Source organism: Canis aureus, chromosome 4 (genome assembly GCF_053574225.1).
Source record: "Canis aureus isolate CA01 chromosome 4, VMU_Caureus_v.1.0, whole genome shotgun sequence".
Lineage (NCBI taxonomy): Eukaryota > Metazoa > Chordata > Mammalia > Carnivora > Canidae > Canis > Canis aureus.
Window position 1 is genome coordinate 35579776 of NC_135614.1, and position 17586 is coordinate 35597361.

At 49.7% G+C, this 17586-nt stretch overlaps 1 protein-coding gene and 1 pseudogene across 2 annotated transcripts in view; both read right to left on the reverse strand.

Annotated features, from left to right (window-relative positions):
• Positions 1–17586, reverse strand: part of GRID1 (glutamate ionotropic receptor delta type subunit 1) — a 640626-nt gene that overhangs the window by 251230 nt on the left and 371810 nt on the right. The gene's annotated exons all lie outside the window — the stretch shown is intronic.
• Positions 13081–14412, reverse strand: LOC144312495 (glutamine synthetase pseudogene; annotated as a pseudogene).

Genomic DNA, 17586 nt, shown 5'->3' on the forward strand with positions numbered 1-17586 from the left:
AATCTGGTCACTTCGTGGGGATGTTTCATAGGAAAGCAAGAGCCAGGCTGGAAGGCAATGCAGATGGTGATGAGGCCTGGCCAGCCTGCCTGGGAAGCCCCGGGGACTTTGGGTTGGGGTCCTGGATTCTGCAGTTTCCTGCCAGCGCCAACCCCCCACCACCAACCCTCTAAACTCTTGGATCGGGGGTCCTTAAGGGCTACGGCCTTGTGTCGATAACAGGCAGCTCCTTCTCAACATAGCCCCTGGCAGACGATGAACTTTGAAAGACGCATCTGGAATCAACGAACGACAGACTCACACTACTGCCCACTTCCCTGATGCTGAGAATGACGACGGCCAAGGACACAGGCCGGAAGCCCCCAAAGAGTCAAAAGGGGTCCTGACATTCGGGTACTCTTCTCTTTGCGTGGTCCTGCCTTAACGGAAACCCGCGCATCCGGGCCCCGTGTCCTTGTTCTGCGCGGTTTGGATGTGCACTTGATTTCTGGTTAACACTGTTCCGTGCAAAGTGCTGCCTGTGATTGAAAATAGTACCGTTTTCCTACACATCTGAGAGAAGGTGAAATGAAACAAAGTGAACTTGAAAGGTGGATAAATGCAAGACATCGTGACCTTTGGGAGCTGATGGAAACATGATCAAGTTTTAGAGCTTTGCTGTGGGGATATAATTGCATCTTCATTTGTGCTGAGTGCTGGAGCTCCATATATAACCTGCTTAGGACACAGTGAGTTCTGGACGAGTCTGGTCAATCAGTGGCATTTTAAAAGATATTACTGTAACATTGGAGAGAGGGTATTCATCCTCGGGTGGTTTGTTTTTTGTTTTTTTGTTTTTGTTTTAGCACCAGCGTTGATCTCAGAAAACCTATTACGTTGCTATTGAAAAAAAAAAGAAATAAAGAAAGCATCGTTGGCTAAACACATGTAAAAGCTTGATAGGGCTGAGTGGTCCTAGTCAATCAGCAGACCCCCCCGGCCCTGGTCCCCACTGTTTACCAAGTGGGAGACAGGTGGCTCCCCGGCCTCGTGGTCCACGCACAGGGCGGGCACCCCAGCTCACGGCCTCCAGGGACGGGGACTCACCACAGACCAGCTGTGGGTCCTTCAGAAGAACGAGAGGCAGGTCCCAGGGCTGTGCTGCAGGTGCAACTTCGTGTAATAAAAAGTGAGAACACGCTACATGCGGATGATTTATGAGGAGGCGTTAATATCAGCAGAAAAATGAAATGGGGTCCGCTCCCCATGCGCCGCGGGTCGGGAGCCCCGGGGAAAGCGCAGCCGGGAGCTGGCGGCCAGCAGCAGCTGGTGGATGCTCGGGTTCCATCAGAGGGCCCCGATGCCCCCGACTGCCCTGCCACCTGGAGCCCCGGACGCCAGGGGGCCTCCCCGGGAGTCAGGGGCACTCCCGCACAGTCCTACCGAGGACCCCGACGTTCAGCAGAACCAGGCACTTCTGAGCGTATTTCCGCCCTGGGTCGGCGAGAACAGCCGGCGGCCTGTGCAGCGGGCCCAGGACAGTCCTGGATGCGGCCCCACGGGCCCAGGGACGCAGCTCTCGGCAGCAGGTGGCGGCTGAGCCGCTTCTCCACAGCCTGCTCCTCAGCTCCAGCTTCCAGCCGTTTTCAGATATAAGCAAAGCAAAGTCTAAAACTGATTAAAAAGGTTTTCTCCTCCCTCCCACGAGTATTTACACGTTCGTGCCAGAGCCTGAGGAGGTGCTGCCTGCATCCGCAGGACTGGCCCCGGGGACCCGGAGCATCAGGGCTACAGAGAGAAGGGAGGGGCTGGGGACCATCTGGGGCAGAAAACCCCTCCCAGGGCCGCTGGGTCACATCCAGTCCCCCAGGCCTGCCCCCCTGCGTGGCCGTCGGCCCCGGAGACCGGACCCCCGCACACACCCACCGGGAGAGCATCTACACTGCCCGGGCTGCTCAATTAAAGCATCAGCGTTCAAGGTTAATACCGTGACCCCTTCCAATCCTGCCAGGCGAGCCACTTCTGCACACGGATCTAATTCCTTTGCTCAACCTAAATTGTTTTTAAAAGATGGAAGCGTTTGAATTCTTTTTAAGGCAATAAAGTTGAAAGTAGCAATTCTTTACCAAGCTGATAAGAGCTGCTGGGTGTAATTTGTATTCTTTTTTATGAGCCTGACTTTTCGGAGAATGGAATAGAAAGAAAAATATCTCCTTTTCAGTTCTGGAGACAAGAGCTGCTTCTTCCTCAGGGTGCTGGGGAGGGGTTCTCTGGCTCGGGAATTGTCAGGAAACAAGTCCCTGATTTGTGACGTGGGAAAGCCAGGGAAGTGCCCTGCACCAGCAGAGGGGCCTCAAGCTCCCCTCGACACTCTCCTCTCGCCCCACTGACAGTGATTCAGAGAGGCCAGGGATGGGACCAGGAGGTCCTGGGGAGTAAGGAGGGGAGGATATTGCAGATTCAGTGAAAAGAGAGAAGGGGGACCTATGTTCTTTAGAATCCATAATGTAAGCTGCCCTACAACCTTTCAAACAGCTTCTCTCCAAGTACAAAACTTCTGTGCAATTGGGTCCCAGGCCCAGGCATGGCCAAGACCTTGGTTTTTGCCCAAAGTCCTCTAGGCCAAATACACATACGCTTCGTCTGCGGGCTGTGGCCATCCCGCCGCATCCTCCACTCTGGTGACCAGCACGTGGTGCTCAGAAAGGCCCTACCCATGCAACGACCCTGCTTGAGGAGGGCGCTCTGAGTGCAGGGCTCCTCGGCTGAGTATCTGGAGTAGAAAGAGCAGGGGAAAACCCACCATAGCTGTGCCCTACGCTTACTTGCCTTCGAGCTGTAGGTCTGAAGCATCACACTGGTTTCCTCTAATTGGATGATCTTGGTGACAGACATGAAGATAGGAGGCAACCCTACCTGACCCCCAGGACAACGTTAAACCTTAAACTCCCCAAATTCTCCCCTCCACGTGCACGTGCACATGCATAGACACATAAACACACACACAAAGTCCACTTCATACACCTTTGTAGGCAAAGTGGGGCACAGATAAAAAGAAATAGCAATGAATCAACAAACACAAAATGCCCAGGATGGGCAACGTCGCATCTCTCTCAAGTCCCACCTCAGATTCACACTGGTCTTTCTTGCTTTCATGACCAGACTTTCCACGTGGCCTCCGAGGTGCTTATTCCAAAAATATCGATTCTCTATCTATATTGGCATTATTTCTTGCAACAAATCCTGAAAGGCGACCATCTCTGATCCCTTTTAAAAGAAGAGGAAAGCAAACTAGGAAATGACAAAACAGCCAGCTCTTTGGGTTCACAGACAGGAATAGCATCGTCTCTGCCTAGACTGGAGGACCCAGAAGTACAGCCCCATAATGAGAGCAGGAGACAACCTGTCAGCCTACCTGCAGTAGCTATCGGGCCCACCAGACCCCAAGAATGGGGAGACTCGTGATGGCTTCGGGCCCCTTCTTTGTGGTCATTCGCTATAGACTTGATGCTTCTCGACTCTGTGCTCCCTAAGACCAGGTTGGGTATAGCCCAGGGGGAAGGCCAAGTGCCAACTGGTGCTGGTCTGGGCTCAGGGGAAGGACTACTGGCACAAGGCAAGAGGCCTCAGGCTAGAAAGGGACTAGCCACATAGGCTTCCTGAGGAACTTGCCTGACCTAGAGAAACAGCAAGGCATGCGGGAGGCCCAAAGGAGGAAAAAATAAAAAAGACTTCTTGGATTCATCCACTTTGGGAAGTCATGGAATTAAAAAGTCAAAGAAGCAGGTATCAACCTCGAGAAAATCCATGAACAAGTGTGAGAGAGACAAGAGCAGGATCCACCCACCCACTGAACAACCATGTACATGGGTTCCTCCTAGGTGCCGGGTGCTATGAGCAATCTGGACAAGGACGTAAGGAAGTCTTGGGCCCTGTCCTTGAGTGAATCCAGCGTACTTAGAGAGACACTCCGATACAGAGAGAAAATGCTCCTGGATAAAAGGAGAAGGTGCAGTGATGGGAGAATGTTCAGTGAACGAGGAGCCAGGTACCAAGTCCGTCCTGCAGAGGGGACGTCCCCATGTTGGGAGTGGGCAGTAGTGGGGGCGGTCAGGAATTCCAGGCCAAGGGGACGGCATGTGGAAGCCTGGAGGTGAGAAAGGGCATGAGGTTAGGGCGTGACGGTCGAGTCACATCTTCACACCTTGTGAAGAAAGATTTGATCCTAAAGTCATTAGATGAGGTGAAAATCAATTATAATCAAAATTAGCCATGAAGACTCCTTAGCTCATGGATAAAGTGTAGTGCAGAAAATATAATCTGTGTAAAGAATCCTGGATCCACTCCTCTGACCTTCATTAATCAATGTGTCTCTATGGCCCTCAATTAGAGCTTCATTTTCATCCCCGCGTGTATTGACTAAACCATCACCCACTTGCCTGGCCCCGGAAACCCACGATCCCTGTCCTGTCCTGCCAGATGGCTGCTCCATCCAGTTAGTCAGACCACACCATTTTGGAATCTCTTCCTGCCTTGCAAGTAAAGATGGGAGGTTTATGGTCAGCCCTGCATTCTAGGGAGGTCAGGCTGGCCGTGCGGAGAAGCTCTTGAGACCATGCACACATTCCTTCTAGCAGGTTCTCTACGGTGTCAAGCTTTACAGTGCCCATTGCCTATTGAGGAGGCCACTGTGGCATTGCCTACGTGCCTATTGACTGGAGTTAAATCTGCACAGGAAGCATCCCTACTATTGGTCATTCTGTGGCTCAAAATCAAAGGCAGGAGAATCAGTAGCATGAGGAATGAGCTGTGACCCAAAATATTGCCAGGTCCCAAACAGGCAGGACTTACGCAGCCAAGCCAGGCTTTTATCTTGTAAATCCGGAGCCCCCAGGTTGAGTACAAGGGAATAGAAGAGGCTGAGGGGTTGCTAAGAGTTCTCCTATTTAAGAAAAAACAAAAATCTATGCTCAGAAACTTTGAGATGAACTGCACCCTGCAGAACCATAAAGGACACTAACAGAAATGTGGCTGGAACGTGACGGGCTACACTGCGGCCCCTCCAGATTCCTATGTTGAAGTCCTAATCCCCAGTACCTCCGAATGTAACTGTATTTGCTGATAAGGTATTTAAAGTGATGATTGAGTTGAAATGAGGCCATCAGGATGGGCCTAATCCAGTATGACTGGTGTCCTTATAAGAAGAGTACGAGGGACTCCTGGGGGGCTCAGTGGTTGAGCGTCTGCCTTCGGCTCGGGGCGTGATCCTGGGTCCTGGGATAGAGTCCCACATTGGGGTCTCTGCAGGGAGCCTGCTTCTCCTCCTCCTCTGCCTGTGCCTCTGCCTCTCTCTCTCTCTCTCTCTCTCTCATGATTAAATAAATAAAATGTTTTTAAAAAAAAAAAGAAGAAGAGTACAAGACACCAGGGATACGTGCTCATAGAGAAGAGGCCACGTGAGGTCACAATGAGATGACAGCCATCTACAAAGCAGGAAGAGAGGCCTCAAAAGAAACCACCCCTGCTGACACCTTGATCTTGGACCTCGGGCCCCCAGAACCACGAGACGATTCATTTCTGTGGTCTAGGCCGCCCAGGCCGTGGTGCTTTGTTCCGGCAGTCCCAGCAACCTAATGCAGGAGATGCTAAAAGTCCTGCAAAACACAAGCTCCTAACTGTGGTCAGGAGGTTTGAGATATGACACACTGATATCCCCACCTCGGGGAACCGCGGGGCACGCTATCAGACAAGTCCTCATCTCACAGAAAAGCATCGACCTTGGCTGAACCCCGTGTTTATCAAGACCACCTCGCCCAGAGTGTGAAGTTTCTTTGTTCAAGGGACACGCAGACATGTCACGAGATCTCAAGACTGCAACAGAACAGCGCGGGGGGGGAGGGGGTACATGGTGGTCCAGGCGTCCTCGGGAGAGGATGGATTGTGGGGGGGCCGCCGCTGGAGGAAAGTGCCCCAGCACGAGGAGCGCGGGGGCCAGCTGGCAGCGGGCCCGGAGTGGGGCCCCGGGCTGGAGAGGAGGGGATGCAGTGCAAGTGTTGCGAAGGCAGCGCGGGCCGGATGTGGCCGTCCCCGGGCACTGGGCGAAGGGGGAAGGACAGGAGGAGATCCGATGTGATGCGGGGCGCAGCCACAGCAGAGCAGAGGTGGACGGGCCCAGCCTCGGGACAGCGGGAGCCAGGGCGGCGGCCCCGAGGGCGTGGGAGACGGAGCCACGGCTGTGAGCCCCGGGCGGGCAAGAGCCTCTCCCGGGCAGCAGCGCAGCAGCGGCGCCAGCTTGGCCTAGAGGCCCCCCCGGCCTCCCGCCACCATGGGACGTGGCCCTTCCGACGGCGGCCGCTTGGGCGCTGCAGCCAAGCCGCCACCTCCCGGGGCTGCAGCGCACGGCGGCTGCCCCGCTGCCCGGAACGCGGTTGGTAAATTAGGAGTTACACACTCACACTCACACTCACACACTCCCCTGCCTTCCGCCGTACCCGGGACTGACCCACAGGGCTCTAAACCTCGAGGAAGGCTCCACAGCATCCTTGAGAATTCCGTGCTGTTGGAATCTGTCTGCTTCTCTATCCCAACGGTTCACACCAGCCTGGGGTTTCTTCCTGCCTTGTGACGTCATGCTCTTCCTCTTGGATTTATTAAGGGGGGTGCGGTTATCAGGCCGGCCTCCTGGTGATCAGGCAAGGGAGACCTGTACGTGGAGGAGACCTGGGTGCTAGTCCGTGCTTCTCCTCTACCTCAGGTAACTCCTCTGGGCCTCATCTTCTTCATCTGAAAGGTCTGAGAGAAAGGCAAGAGCGATGTGTGGTTCTCAGCATATGCTACGGTTCCATGGGCAGGTCCCCAGTGGTTCGGGCCATCCCATATGCAAGGAATGGGGGTCTTGGCCACATGTGGGGTCTTCGCCATCCAATATCAGAACACCCTTGATTTGTGGAGACGCCCACTGTATGTGTCTCGGCCAGAGGTGAGGGGCTGCAGAGGGAGAAGGTCCCTCTCCCCAGGCGACACAGGTCACCACAGACCTAAGCTTAGCTCCATGGACTCCCTCGAACCGTGAGAAAGTGACCCAAAGATCTAATTGAAAAGTTAATCCCAGCAATGAGGGTAGCGTTGTGAGTCCAATGACGGTGGCCTGTCTAGACTGTGCTTAGAAGTGACCTTGATCACATCTCCACCATCTGGCTTCCCAGAGGTTTTCAGCCCTGACTCCCCGTCCTTCTGCCCATCTTTGCGAGCTGCCCAATATCATTCGAATACGTTCCTTCCATGTCCTATTAACTCTGTTTTAAAACTTTTTACAAGCAATAAGGAAAAATAATATTTATTTTTAAAATCTGAATATCAAACACTAGTAAGACCAATGTGCTAAACAAGAACATGGTTTTTTAAGGGAGCATAAATGGAGCAATTTCAAAGCACACTTTGACAACAACGAACCATAGTTCATAAACCTGTTATTCTATATACAAAATTATATCTTAAAACCAAGTGGGGGATCCCTGGGTGGCGCAGCGGTTTAGCGCCTGCCTTTGGCCCAGGGCGCGATCCTTGAGACCCGGGATCGAATCCCACATCGGGCTCCCGGTGCATGGAGCCTGCTTCTCCCTCTGCCTATGTCTCTGCCTCTCTCTCTCTCTCTCTCTGTCTCTGTGACCATCATAAATAAATAAAAATTTTTTAAAAAATGTTTAAAAAAAAATAAGTGGTACTAAAAGCCCCCCTGTTGACAGGTGGCAGTCCCTGGCCCTACTCCTGCTCTAGTCCCGCCCTCCAGAGGCAAACCCTCCTAACCGCTTTAGCTATTTCTTTGGGATTCAGTTCGGTGTTTCTCAATCTTACGTTCACACTGCTGCACTTGGTCGCTCAGTTTTGGACGTTAGCATCGTCCATTATCCTCCGGCTACGGGAATGAGGACTTAACTTCTTACACAACCCTTCAGCCTTTCATTTCCTGTCCCAATATTCCCCATCGACTTGTATCACGGTTTTTAAATAAAATCAAAAGCGTTGACTCCATTCGGACCATGAGATACCATTCCCTACTGAGCCAAGTAGTGGACTATGATGGTTACTTCCTTGCTCATACAACTTCTGCTTCTTTGGGGCCAATGGCCTCAATTTGTAGTTATTTACACAAGTGCTATAGTATACATGCCTAAATGCTCAACCGTGTAAAATAATCTTTCATCCCTTGACACCTCAGTGACAGCCTGTCAGAGCCCTGTCTCCCCTGCTCCCACGCGGACCCTTGGTCTTGGGTTGGATGACCAGCAACCATCCTGACACCTCCCTTTCTGCTCTACTGCTTGCAATCTTTGTACCTCTTATTGCTTACTATTCTTTTGGCTTTTATTTTATTTTTCTGAAGCCCATCTTAGAGTATTTTCCTAAGAAAAGGTCCATGAGGTGTAAATTTGTTAGTCTTTGCCTATATGAAATTTTTTTTTTAAACTTTGCTACCATAGGGGCACCTGGGTGGCCCGTGAGTTAAGTGCCTGTCTGCAGCTCAGGTCATGACCTCGGGGTCCTGGGATCGAGTCCACGGAGCAGGCAGCCTGCTTCTCCCTCTCTCTGCTTTGTGCTCTTTCTCTCTTAAATAAATAAATAAAATCTTTTTAAAAAAAAATTTTGCTGCCATATGGATTGTTTTACTTAATACCTTAGGCTATGGCAATCTGAGTTCTTCCACAGAAAGTGTCTCTCCAGTATCTTCTAGCATCCAGTGTCCCTCTGCAGCATCCTAATGCCATTCCGATTCCTCTCGCTCCTGTTCCTTGAATACCACCGCTCTTCGTCCTTCTCCTGCTCTTCTCTCTGTCTTCCCATCTCTCCCTGATGCTCTGAGTCTTACCATTGCAGTGCTTTGATATGGGTGTTCTTTTCATTTATTTTGGTGAAGAGCTAAATGGTTGGTAGGGCTGTGTAGCCTGGAGACACAGGTCCTTTAGCTCTAAGACTTAATTCTTGTTTTTTTGTTATTGTTGTTTTGTTTTGTTTTGTTTTGTTTGCTTTCTCCATTGTTTTCAGTTCTCTCTCCAGAATTTCTCTCAGAAGAATATTGAACTTCCTGGATGAAGCCACTCACTCCTGTCAATTCTTCTCTCTCATTTTATACTACGTTACTCTGGGTTTTACTTTCCTCAATTTTGTCTAAAACTTCCACTGGATTTTTACAATTGTAGTTGTCACATTTTTTTTTAATCTTCAGCTGCTATTTTGTGTTCTCTGTTCTTTTTCATAGCATCCTGTTCATGTCTTAAGGATGTAACTTTTTAAAAATCTTTTTAAGATAATCAGTGACAGGATTTTGATGTGCTGTTCCCTAAACTAACTTTGTCCTGGATTCCTTTTTTATGTTTGTTTTGTATTTTTTTGTTCCTATAAGTTCCTCAAATGCATAATGATCTTGAGTTGTCTTTTTATATTTTTCTTTGTTTTGTTTTTTTTCTGCTGTTAAGTGAGAGAAGGGGGCGGGGCAGAGGGAGATAGATTGAATCCAAGCAGGCTCCATGCCCATCGTGATCTCACAACCCTGAGATCATGACCTGAGCTGAAATTAAGAGTCAGAAGCTCAACCAACTGAGCCACCCAGGCATTCAAAATGTCCCTGACAGGCATGGGTGTGGCCTGTGGGTGCATGGCAGGATTGGTGGGCTTCCTTGCCTTTGCATCGCAAGGCCCACCCCTCTCCTCTACAGTCTCAGCTCTTGGAGGTCTTTTCTCCAGAGTTGTTCAGATTCTCCAGAAAAGATTCTTTTACTATTCTGTGAATGGTATGCTCCCGCTGCTGGCATTCTGGGAGCACGGCAGGCGAAAGAAGTACAAGTCCCACTACCCACCATGCAAATGCAAATCTTTGTCAAATTTCCCCGTTTCTGCTACCCACCCCATCCCCACTTTCTGGGGTCTCCGGGTGCGAGGCTCTCAGAGCAGAGAGAACCAGCTCATTTCCCTGCATCTCTATCATCAGGCACTGAAGGTATTATATCCTTAATCTGTTGAACCAGGTCCCCTTCTTCCACGTACTTTCTACTTTTCTAAAAACTAGCTCCAAGCTCTCCCCCACTGCTGTCTCTTCTCATGTACTCTTTGATCTTGCTGGTTTCTAACATTTAACTTTACTGTTATTTTAGAATCATGTAGGGGAAAGTAGGCAATAGTATGGGCAACCAATCAGAATTGGCTCACCAATCAGAAACCCATAAGTCAGAAGTTGATCAGAGGACAGTAAATTCCCTTTTTGCTCAAGCTAGCTAGAGTAAGTGCTTGTAGGCAACTGAGAACACTGACTGGTACAGAAGGCTGCAGGAGGACCCAGTAGGGATGAGTATGTCCATTGCCAGGGCTGAGTATGAAGGGCAACTCCTAGCAAAACTAGAAACAAAGGGAACATTGTTTTCCTGCACCAACCCTGAAAAGCTAGCAGAGAACCCAAAATCTAAAACTTCTCATAAGAATGCATTTTCATAAGCTTTGGGGCGCTGAGGCTGCCTGCCCAGACTTTGGGGTGAGAGAGGGACAGCTGCCTTCTCTACTCTAATCTACAGCCCCTGGAGGCTGTTTGGGACGGTGTGTTCTTTGGGAGAACATACAACCAAACAGGTACGATTTCACAGAGAATTCTTGATCAAGCCCACAGTCCATTTTAGGCTTAGGTTCTGTTTATCACTGCTCGAGGGGAAGGATGTCAGATTCTTATCTGACAACTTCATTCCACCGCCCATTTAAATAAACAGCCAACCCAAGGTAAGGTGAGGGAAAGATCCGTCAGAAACCTCAGGACTGACATTATATCAATGGATGTGCATGAGGTCTGGGGATTTATAATAGCCTGTTCAAAGAAATAGTTCAAACACACTGGCTCACTTTGATCAACACATCCCTCTAGAAGGATGAATGATTTAAAAATCTACAGAATACAGGGATCTGGGCTCCTTTAACATAAATCTAGGGTGAGGGTTTCCTAGGCATCCTGTCCTTGGTGAGGGTGTGCCTGCGGGCAACAAGGGAAGCCAAACACCATGTCTCATTCCCCAGTCAGTCCAGGTTCTATCAGGAGGAGGGAGATGAGGGACAGATGAGGCGTGCTGTTTGTGGACAGGCGAGCTGTCCGGACAGCCTCCGACAGGGAAGGGAGAGCAGGCTAGAGGAGTAGGAAAGGCTTCATGGATGGGCTGGGCTGGGAGGGTGAGGACGTTTAGAGAGACCTGAAGGGAAAAGGACGTCATTAAAATCCTGCGTAGGAAGAACAAGGATGAGCAAAACCGTGAAGGCAGGAAAGTAAAACATCCCCCTGCTCTCAATATAACAAGTATAGAGACAAATTGCTCCGAATCCTAAGTGCCTACAGTATGCCCCAAAATAGTGGCTGGAAATGCCCCTAGTGGCAGGGATGGAAAACACCAAAAAACCCACAGTAGGGGTAGCTGCTCACCTAGAGCACGCTCAACCAAAATGACGGCTCAGAGCCAGCTCTGGGCCACTCCTCGGCGAGTCTAGATGCTCATGTGTGGCCCCCAGCACCGTGCGTATTCGGGAGCATGTGTGTGTCCCTGCAGGCCTCAGATTTCTCTGCAAACCCGAAACTCATGGCTTCTTCTTTGACTCTAGCGCACAACTACCATATTTACATGAACAACATCATGTTTTTTCTCAACAAAACCACTTCACAAATCCCTTTCTGTACAACTATGATAAAAAGTATTTAAATTTTTTTTCTAATCCTTCTTAGCAAATAAAATACCTTGTGACTTTTTAGAACGGAAAATGCAGTTAGTATGAACAGGGCAGTGAACAGCTTCTCCTGGCCTGGATGAACATTGGCAGATGGGAAGCCAGGAGGATCAGCTGGGGTCGCTGGCCAGGCTGGGGCCCAAGTGCCAGGCAGTCTACCTACTGCAGGAAGGCCTTGTGGGAGGGGGCTTGCAGGGAGTCCTATACCTCCAGGCTCAGGTTGGCGGGCACAACTGAGCCCTAAGGACCTTCGTTGGGATAAATCCACTTGGGAACTTGGAGTCCTCCCGAGTTTTCCTGTTTGTTTGTTTGTTTGTTTTATTTTTGCTTTTTAAAAAATTTTAATATATCAAAAGGCCTGCTTTAGTGACATGCTAGTCCCATCAGAAAATAATCCCAATAACCCCTTGTCAGTAACATGCAAGTTGACCAGCCAACTCTTTATTTCTAAACCTCTGTGTTTAGAAATATGTGTGTCTTTTAAACCAAAGCCACGGGGCTCAGGTGACTCCTCCTTCTACACTGTGCTTTCCACCTGTCAACCTACCGGTGTCTACCCCCAATTGCAGAAGGGTGGGCAGGGCACATGGGAGCCCTATAGTGGCAGTGAGGGAATACCAAGTCTCCACTCAGTAGGAGATCCTTATTTCCAGACTATTCACCTCAAGTCTGGCTCTCCGTGACCAGAATATTTTTCCTCCTTTAGGAAAAAAACCACACATATCTGCACACCCATATATATAATTTTTTTTGTTTTTACATTTAAATATAAAAATACTACTCTGCTTTGTGTTATAAATGGAGGACCAAGCAATAAGAACTTTTTCTGCTAAGGTAGGTCAATCCATCCTTACGCTGAGCTTGTCTTCAGGTGAGGGCTATCTCACCCCAGGTTGGGGAAGCCCTGCACCAGGACAACGGGAGGCATATTCCTGCCTGATTCTCTCTTAAGTCTCACTTTTAATAGAAAGTTGGTTATAACCTTATTCAAAGTGGAACTTCCCACCAGGAGGGGAAATCCTAACCTAACCCCAGAGTAAGTAACCCTCCCTCTCCCCAACACTCAGCTACCTCGGAAGAAAGAGCCCTCCCCCTCCCTTCACAAACACTATTCTCTGTCCGGATATCAACGCCTATTGGACAAACACACCTGATTAAACGGGAACAGTGGTTATGTCTCCCTACCCCCCTCCCTATTAACATACTAGATAGCTTTCAGTGACAGGGAAAAAAAAGGGGGGGGTGTAAAAAGATTAAAGAACTTGACCCCTCTATCCTGGCCAAAGAAAGCAAGAGATATTAACTGGGCATGAGGAATAAAAAAGACCTTGATATTCTGCCCTTTGAGTTACAGCTATTAGGACAGTCAAGAGAGGGGCAAACACGGAGGCAGGATGGAGAATTAATTAGGAGGGGTTCGATGGCTGCAAGTCTAGTCCGCTTAATTTTTGTACTGGAAGGGTTCATCGCCAGTTTCGTTGAGAAGACATGTGTGGATGAGGGCTTCTGTCACCGAAAAGGGGTCGCAGTTGGCAGAGGGGCGACGGTCTTCAAAGTAACCCTTTTTCTCCTGGCCGACAGTCCAGGGAATGTGGATGCTAGCACCAGGGTTGGCCACGCCAGTGGAAAAGTCGTTGATGTTGGATGTCTCATGGAATCCAGTTAGGCGCCAGGCATTATCCAGGCCTCCCTTGGGATCGTAGGCTCAGATGTGGTACTGGTGCCGCTTGCTCAGTTTCTTAATGGACTCCTCAATGTACTTTAGACCATTCTCCTCTCGCATGGCCTTGGTGCTGAAATTGGTGTGGCAGCCTGCACCATTCCAGCTTCTGGGAATGGGCTTAGGATCAAAGGTTGCTATCACTCCAAAGTCTTCACATACACGATGCAAGATGAAACGGGCCACCCAGAGATGATCTCCCATGTCGATTCCTTCACAGGGTCTTATCTGGAATTCCCACTGGGCAGGCATGACCTCAGCGTTTGTCCCAGCAATCTTGATGCCAGAGTACAAGCAGGCCCGGTTGTGAGCCTCCACGATATCCCTGCCATAGGCTTTGTCTGCTCCTACACCACAGTAGTATGGACCTTAGGGCCCAGGGAAGCCATTGGAAGGCCAACCAAAAGGGTGCCCATCTGTGCCCATGAGAGTATATTCCTGCTCCATTCCAAACCAGGGGTGCTAGTTGCTCACCATGTCCATTATCCGTTTACAGGTATGCCTTAAATTGGTTTCTGCAGGCTTTCTGTTGTATTTGAAGACTTCACAGAATACCAGCTTGTTGGGGTCCTTGCGGAAAGGGTCGCGAAACAGGGCAGCAGGGACAAGATACATGTCACTGTTGGAGCCTTCAGATTGAAAGGTGCTAGAGCCATCAAAATTCCATTCAGGCAACTCTTCAACACCCTTGGGCTCACTGTCCAAGGTCCGGGTCTTGCAACGTAATCCTTCTCCAGTCCTGTCAATCCAAATATACATAGCTTGCACTTTCTCGCCCTGAGGCAGGGACATGTACACCTGCTTGATGCCTTTGTTCAAGTGGGAACTCGCAGAGGTGGCCATGGTGGAAGTTGTTCTGGGTGGGTCGCAGGCAGCAGGGCGGGCAGGCCGTGAGAGCGAGGTGCGGCGAGGAGAGGAGGCCTGGGCGCTGCTCAGAAGCTCCCCTCCGCTCCCATTCTCGGCTCTGCCAGTTTTCCTGTCTATTTTGACAAAGATGAACTCCAAAGTGAGTTAATGTCATGAGGAGAAATGCTGGGTGCAGACCTCAGAAAAGTTTCATAAAACAGCAGGTTCTTACACTGAATATGGACTAACCACACGCCAGGTCCCAGCCAAGTGCTGTACGTGGATGACCTCACTGAATCCTTGCAATAGCCACCCCGTCAGGCGGTACCATCAACCCTACCATTAAAGATGAGACAGTAGAGATTGCAGACGTATGTTACTCACCCTAGTTCACACAGGGAATAAAAGACTGAGCAAGAGAAGATCCCAAGTGTGCTGGGAGCCAAAGATTTCTGAACTGCCACCTGAGGGAAACCGAGGCAGGGCAAGACACCATCTGGAGGAGGCTGGAAAGCTTCAGAGATGGAGTTCCAATCTGGGAATCACAAAACCCTGCCCCCGTGTAGCTGGACAGGGAGCTCTGAGAAGGACACATGGGGATGTCCAACTGCTAAACACAGGCAGCCTGGAAAGCCTATGAGCACAGACTGTCAGCCTGGTTCCCCCGGCACAGGTGCTGCTCTGGAGTGACCAGTGGGTATCCCGTGTGCCAGGCCCAGCGTGGACCACAGCTCAGCCCGTCTGTCCTCTAACCCTAGCGGAAGAGCTGCTGGGATGTCAGAGACACCAGTCATCGCAGCCAATTACACACTTGGCAGCGTCTGTGCATCAGGCACTGCACTGGGTGCATTCCATGCATCCATTCCCTTAACTCCGCCAGCGATCCTATGAGGTAGGTACTAATATTAGTCCCGTATTTCAGGTGAACAAACTGAGGCACAAAGTAATTCATTAACTCATCCAAGGCAGCAAAGCTAGATAGTGGCAGAGGCCCTAATTTGAACCCAGCACTCTGGTACCAAAGCCCGGATTCGAACCACTCTCTGTACCACGTGTCCCTATACCAAGAACCGCTCTGAGTTTGGGCATAGCTAGTCGACATCACAAAGGCTTACGATATCCAAACCACCGTACAAGCTGGGAATACAAACGTAAGTGCGGGCATGCCTTTCAGGATCTCACTGCCTTTAGCACAGGCACATAATCAGGTATGAGGAGGTAAGAGTGCTCTGGAGAGGAGGAGCACACAGGGCTTCGGGGAGCACACAGCAGGGCACCTGACTCGACCTGGAGGGGTCAGAGAAGGTTTCTTGGAGCAGACGATGCTGGAGCTACATCTTAAAAATGAAGTAGAAGCTGGCCAGCAAGACAACCTATGAAACACACTTTAATTCTTCTAAAGCTTTTAAGCTCTACCTTGTGCCAAATCAAATCCCTAGGAAGCTCCAAGTCTGAATGATATCATTTCAGCTTTCCACAGAAGAATTTGCACTGAACTAGAATATCACATTGTTTATGCCTTTGGCTTTCAGCCAGGGCTGATATAAGAAGCAGTCATATGAATCACATTTGCATTGTTTGTAAAACTGCTAGCAAAGACACTATCCATTATGTTGTTCTCCGTCCCTTATCTACAGACTGATGTGATAAATGTCTCCCAGAGCTCTAAACTAAAAAATAAAACACAGAATAGAAACCTCTCTCCCAGTGGACTGGTATTCTTTATGGTAGGCAGTGTGGGCTACACAGCCTATCCGCGTCCGTCATTGTCTTGCCTACCAGGAAGCTCAGAACCATATTCCGAGTCTCCTGTAGCCTAAGTTTTCCGGTCCTTGATTATTTGGTGCTCAACACCGTGCCTTTGTTTTAATGGATTTGAGGTTTTATATCATTTTGTTAAAAAAAGATTTTATTTATTTATTCATGAGAGACAGAGACAGAGACAGAGAGAGGCAGAGACACAGGCAGAGGGAGAAGCAGGCTCCATGCAGGGTGCCCGATGTGGGACTCGATCCTGGGTCTCCAGGATCACGCCCTGAGCTGAAGGCAGGTGCTAAACCGCTGGGCCACCCAGGGATCCCCAAGGTTTTATATCATTTTGTAACTAGACCTCGAGTTGTCAACACTAGTGTTAAACAGTTCAGCATATGGAAAACAGGTTTAGCAGGCTTGCTTCACACTCAAGGCCACCCTGCTCCCCTACGTGCAGATACCTACAATTCCCCATTAGTTATTTTCTTCAAACCGTGAGTGTCCCTCCATACCCCAGAAGGAATGAGTCTAGGTCTACAGTCAAATAGGAAAGGTCTGTGAGCCAAAACGGCCCCCGTCTGCCGCCTGTGGGATCTGCGATGCGGCATCTCCTCTCAGAACAGAAGAGTTGTAAGTCACACTTCTGCAGCTGTGACCCTCTCCAGGACTTCAAGAAAACCCCGAAGACATGTCTTTCCAGAACTCCAAGCATCAGGGCCAGCTGCTGAGAGGCACTTGAGATAACTACGGTGTAAAGGAGTGTGTGGCCGTCTTTCACAAAGTGCGTGTGTGCGCACGGGCGTCTGTGTCTGTGTCTACCCAAATCCACCCTAACCTTTCTGCTCCATCTCAGCATGACCAATGCTCCTTTTATCCCCATTTACAAAATGAGGTTGCTATGAAGCATTACAAAGATGATACATATGAAGCACCTGGCATCGGCTGGCATAAAGATGATCTCTTTATTTGCTCTCCCCATGCTGACTGCAGTCTCCAGAAGGATGAAGGCTGTCACTGCTTGAGCCTCCAGTGCCTAATGCAAATCCTGGCCCTTAAAAGCAGCCAGACACTCCATGCTGAGAACACAGTACTCACTTGATAAATACTGTTGGAACAAATCAATGACAACAAACAACAGATCTGAACAGATGACATGATCTATAGCTAAGTTGCAAACTTACTCCTTTTACTCAATGTGCAAAGATAACCTAGCCTCTTATTTTCCAGAATGTTCTTCACAATTCTCCATCCCCACCCTTGAGGACCAGGGAAACAGACGTATCCATAGGTGTGTCTCTCCAGGATTCCAGGTTTTGTTGGCTCTAGCGGATGTCTTCTAGATATCCTCCCCTTGACCCTGCTCCTTCTTCCCATGACAGGTTTTCATGACCTAATGGTATGGAGGGTCTTGGAATGGAGCATGCTCCTCTGACCCAGCTCATCTAGGCTAGTCTGTCCGTCTCTTCACCCCATGTGCTGGTCTTGTTGGTGAGGTTGGTGGTCCGTTTCCTGGCTAGGTGAAGGCCTGGTGGTCTTGCCTG